Consider the following 5,824-nt stretch of genomic DNA (forward strand, 5'->3'; position numbering starts at 1 on the left):
GTCTAGTATTAAGCACATCTAATTTTTTTCCTTGGGCATTGAACACGTGTGCCCTTCGCTTTTTCTTCCTTGAAACTATATGGTATTAACTAAAGTTCATAGTTGGAATTGTAATATGTCACAACTCAGAAGTTTAATATGAATTGCTGAAGAAATTGCAATAGATAGTCAAGATATATGACAGTTTTAGGGTGACTAAAAAGATGTGCCGGATGTACTTATGCCGCTCAAGGATGCTTCTGATCAATCAAATTTGTTTTTATTATCTTTATCGTTGAACTTGTTCCCTTTGCTGTGTCTGTTGTGTTGTACTAGTACTTGTAAGCTCTAACTGGCTAATTTCTGAAGATGTTCTAACAAACATCCTTGCCGGTATGTTTAGGATGATGGAGGTGGTGCAGCTTTGGAGCATATATGAGTGGTTAGAAGCAATTGATGCATCCACCGTTGAAAAGCATGGTGCTAATATTTTGTTCGGCTTGGGCATTTACAAGGAGATGCATGTCAAGAAAACTAGGGAACTTTTGTGGCGGTTGGTGCATGAGAATTGCTTTGGCAAGAGCTCTATTCAAGAACTCAACCATCCTTTTACTCGATGAGCCTACCAATCATCTCGATGAGCTTATTTTTTCTCTAACCCATGTTACAATGCTTTGGCTAAATTGCTAGGTGATTTCCCTATTTAAATGGTTATATATGTTATCAATGAGATTAATAAAACTGTAACAATGAGCCCAAAGTATTTTTCTTGATGTACGATGAGCTCATAGTTCTGAAATTTGATGCATAAAAACTCAAACCTTTTTTAATGCCTTCAGATTTGCCAGTTCAAAGGTTGTGCCATGGCTTGCTTTGTTCTGATGAATAGTGGTACAACCTTGCAGTAGGATTGCTTGGCTATAGGAGCAGCTATACCTAAGAATTATACATGTCTTGACACTTTTGGGTTTTAATTCCTGAATTTGTTTACTTGGTTGCATGGTGATAGCATGTGCCTGTTTTTTCCTGAAAAGCTGAGATATATTTGATTGAGGTTGATTGAGATAGTAGTACACGTATTTGTTCGGGTATCTGCTTTTCTTAGAAAGCATGCCCCTTCTCATTTTCAACTATATATGTGTGAGTGTGAATGCTATCATTGAATCCATCAATTACACCCACCGACACGATCTCAAGAGCAATTGGTGTGTGCTCAGACTAAGAGAGATTTATTTTACTGAAATTTTCTAGTCTGCGTATGTCATTGCTTGCATAGGACATTGAGATTTTGGTTCACTGCTTCTTCCCTTGACCAGTGGTGTATGTTTCTAACTTATGTGCTCGGTGTTGGGAGCATGCTACTTTATAGTGTTGCACAAATCAAATACATTACCTCTGAACCACAGAAATCAACCATATGCACTCATAATAAATTGTGATTTTCTTGATGCAAAGAATAATCAACATGGAGAACATTTCTTTATGATGACTAATATCAATTCGTGCTCATTGGCATGACTGAAAAGCAAGTGTAGAATACCCTTTGTGTGGTTATCATTTTTTGGGTGCGCACCTTATTTGTTGTCTCTGGAGCTGTAGCCAGTGCTTATGTATAGCTCAAGGTGTGTTACTAGCCAATCTTTATATATATGTTGTAGCCTGATTCTTTGCAGTTCTGTGATATCCTTGCTTCACCAATCTTAAGTAAGAAATATATGCCATCAAATAAATGACTAGTTGTAAGATTCATCATATGCTTTTATTAGAAGAAAATAGTGAGAGTTACAAATGTTCCATAATCTAGTGATGCTATATCTTGCTTGCTTGCTCTTGTTTCTTGAAATTGCAAAATGAGTTTGGGCTGCTCCAAGGATAAATAGTGGTCCCGGAGGATGAGATGGAAGCAGGAATTGTTGTGTAATTGTGTTTATCTGACAAGTCACTGAATTGTACCCAAGCCTAATTGCAGTGGTTATTTTTTGTCACTAAGAACCACATGCTACATTCTAAGTTTTTGAACTGTACACCTGTGTCTATCTACCGTACATTCGTACCCCTTACATTTTATTGTACTGTTGATATTTCATCAAGAAAAATATTGTAGTGTCGTTGTCCGTTAATTCTGGCTGTTCTGTGGCATAAGGATGTCAAGGATGCTTTTGGTCACTGTAGCGCTGTTGTTCGTTTATTCTGATTATTGTAGATTACATTGTGAGTTGTCATCAGCAGTTGACCTATAATTACACAAACCGTATATTCTGATTCGCAGTGTCCTCTTCTGCAGGTGTCTCACAGAATTTGAACATCAGGATGGGCTCTGCTTTCTTGTTCACTGCGACCACAGTTTCCAGGTGGTATGCATTCACGTCTTGCCAAAGTAGGGGTCAACGTGTCCGGTCTGCTTCCTGTAGTGTGGCTTCTCCCACACGGTGGTGCAGGTTCTGTGATTGCTCGATGCGTCATTCGAGATACTCGATGTGCTTGACAATGAAGCGCTCCTACAGGCACGGAGGGAGTACTCAGCTGGGCCAACTCCCCACAGCTCTACATCGATGGCGAGTTCTTCGGCAGACGCAACATCACCGTCGGTATTTATACATGAGGTTCACTCTCTACCTTCCCTTCTCCACGATTACGGTTTAGAACTGCAGTACACACACATGATATCGCAGTATGAATCTGTTCTATGAGAAACTTGTTTTGTTTAGCCTGAGGGCATAACAATTTATTCATTAATCTGAGATATGTTAAGTCAAAGACAACAATGACCACATGCGCGCTTCGTCTCTAATGATGTCGGATAGCCGAGAGATAGAGGGCTGCTCGCCATCGAATATGCAAGCGTTCCGATGCTTCCAAAGGCACCATGCGGTAAGGATGATTAAGGAGGCCAGACCCTTATGCGCCGGGGATGGTGAACGGTCGCAGGATGTCTCCCACAAGGTGTAGAAGTCAGTGTCGGCGCTTGGTAACTCAGCGGTTGATCGAACCTAGCTTATTATCTCGTGCTAGATTTGGCGGGAGAAAGGGCAATCCGCCAGCAGATGCTGCAATATCTCCTTCTCTTGACCGCAGAAGGCGTAGGAGTCCTCATGGGGTAGGCCATGACGAGCGAGGCGCTCGGCCGTCCAACAGCGGTCTTGCAGAGCTTGCGTTGGTTTTCCCCGAAGAGGAAGGAATGATGCAGCAGAGTAGTGTAAGTATTTCCCTCAGTTTTTTGAGAACCAAGGTATCAATCCGGTAGGATCCCACGCTCAAGTCCCTCGTACCTGCACAAAGCGATAGCTACTCGCAACCAACGCGATTAGGGGTTTTCAAGCCCTTCACGGTCACTTACGAGAGTGAGATCTGATAGATATAATATTTTTGGTATTTTTGATATAAAGATGCAAATTAAAAAGTAAAGGCAACGTAAATAGCAAAAAAATATAAAAGTGATGGAGATTGATATGATGAGAATAGACCCAGGGGCCATAGGTTTCACTAGTGGCTTCTCTCAAGAGCATAAGTATTCTACGGTGGTTGAACAAATTACTGTTGAGCAATTGATATAACTAAGCATAATTATGAGAATATCTAGGCATGATCATGTATATAGGCATCAGTCTGTGACAAGTAGACCGAAACGATATGAAATAAACCCCATCTTGTTATCCTCGATGGCAATGGAACAATACGTGCCTTGCTGCCCCTTCTGTCACTGCGTAAGGACACCGCAAGATCGAACCCAAAGCTAAGCACTTCTCCCATGGCAAGAACTACCAATCTAGTTGGCCAAACCAAATAGATAATTCGAAGAGACTTGCAAAGATAACCAATCATGCATAAAAGAATTCAGAGAAGATTCAAATATTATTCATAGATAGACTTGATCATAAACCCACAATTCATCGGTCTCAACAAACACACCGCAAAAAGAAGATTACATCAAATAGATCTCCACGAGAGAGGGGGAGAACTTTGTATTGAGATTCAAAGAGAGAGAAGAAGCCATCTAGGTACTAACTATGGACCCGAAGGTCTGAGGTAAACTACTCACACTTCATCCGAGGGGCTAGGATGATGTAGAAGCCCTCCGTGATGACGGCCCTCTTCCGGCGGAGCTCCGGAACAGGCCCCAAGATGGGATCTCGTGGATACAGAAAGTTGTGGCGGTGGAATTAGGTTTTTGACTCCCGTTCTGATCGTTTGGGGGTACGTGTGTATATATAGGAGGAAGGAGTACGTCGGTGGAGCACCAAGGGGCCCACGAGGTAGGGGCGCACCCTAGGGGGGGCCCACCCTCGTGACCTCCTCTTTGATCCCATGCAGTAGGGTCCAAGTCTCCTGGATCACGTTCGGTGAGAAAATCACGTTTCCGAAGATTTTATTCCGTTTGGACTCCGTTTAATATTCTGTTTATCCGAAACACTGAAATAGGCAAAAAACATCAATTCTAGGTTGGGCCTCCGGTTAATAGGTTAGTCCCAAAAATAATATAAAAGCGGAAAATAAAGCCCAATATAGTCCAAAAGAGTAGATAATATAGCATGGAGAAATCAAAAATTATAGATACGTTGGAGACGTATCAGGCATCCCCAAGCTTAATTCCTGCTCGTCCTCGAGTAGGTAAATGATAAAAAGAGAATTTTTGATGCGGAGTGCTACTTGGCATAATTTCAATGTAAATCTTCTTAATTGTGGTATGAATATTCAGATTAGAAAGATTCAAGACAAAAGTTTATATTGACATAGAAAATAATAATACTTCAAGCATACTAATAAAGCAATTATGTCTTCTCAAAATAACATGGCTAAAGAAAGTTATCCCTACAAAATCATATAGTCTGGCTATGCTCCATCTTCCCCACACAAAGTATTTAAATCATGCACAACCCCGATGACAAGCCAAGCAATTGTTTCATACTCTAACTTTTTCAAAACTTTTTCAATCTTCATGCAATACATGAGCGTGAGCCATGGATATAGCACTATAGGTGGAATGGAATGGTGGTTGTGGAGAAGACAAAAAAGTAGGAGATAGTCTCACATCAACTAGGCGTATCAACGGGCTATGGAGGTGCCCATCAATAGATATCAATGTGAGTGAGTAGGGATTGCCATGCAACGGATGCACTAGAGCTATAAATGTATGAAATCTCAACAAAAGAAACTAGTGGGTGTGCATCCAACTTGCTTGCTCACGAAGACCTAGGGCAATTTGAGGAAGCCCGTCATTGGAATATACAAGCCAAGTTCTATAACGTAAAATTCCCACTAGTATATGGAAGTGACAACATATGAGACTTTCTATATGAAGAACATGGTGCTACTTTGAAGCACAATACATGAGACTCGCTATATCATGGTGCTACTTTGAAGCACAAGTGTGGAAAAAGGATAGTAGCATTGCCCCTTTTTTATTTATATTTTTTGGGCCTTCTTTTTTTTCTTTGGCCTTTCTCTTTTTTTGGGACAATGCTCTATTGAATGATGATCATAACACTTCTATTTATTTACAACTCAATGATTACAACTCGATACTAAAACAATGTATGACTCTATATGGATGCCTCCGGCGGTGTACCGGGATATGAAATGAATCAAGAGTGACAAGTATGAAAGAATTATGAACGGTGGCTTTGCCACAAATAGTATGTCAACTACATGATCATGCTAAGCAATATGACAATGATGGATGTGTCATGATGAACTAGATGGTGGAAAGTTGCATGGCAATATATCTCGGAATGGCTATGGAAATGCCATAATAGGTAGGTATGGTGGCTGTTTTGAGGAAGGTATATGGTAGGTGTATGATACCGGCGAAAGTTGCGCGGTATTAGAGAGGCTAGCAAGGGTGGAA

This window comes from Triticum dicoccoides, chromosome 5A (assembly GCF_002162155.2).
Source record: "Triticum dicoccoides isolate Atlit2015 ecotype Zavitan chromosome 5A, WEW_v2.0, whole genome shotgun sequence".
Taxonomy (NCBI): Eukaryota; Viridiplantae; Streptophyta; class Magnoliopsida; order Poales; family Poaceae; genus Triticum; species Triticum dicoccoides.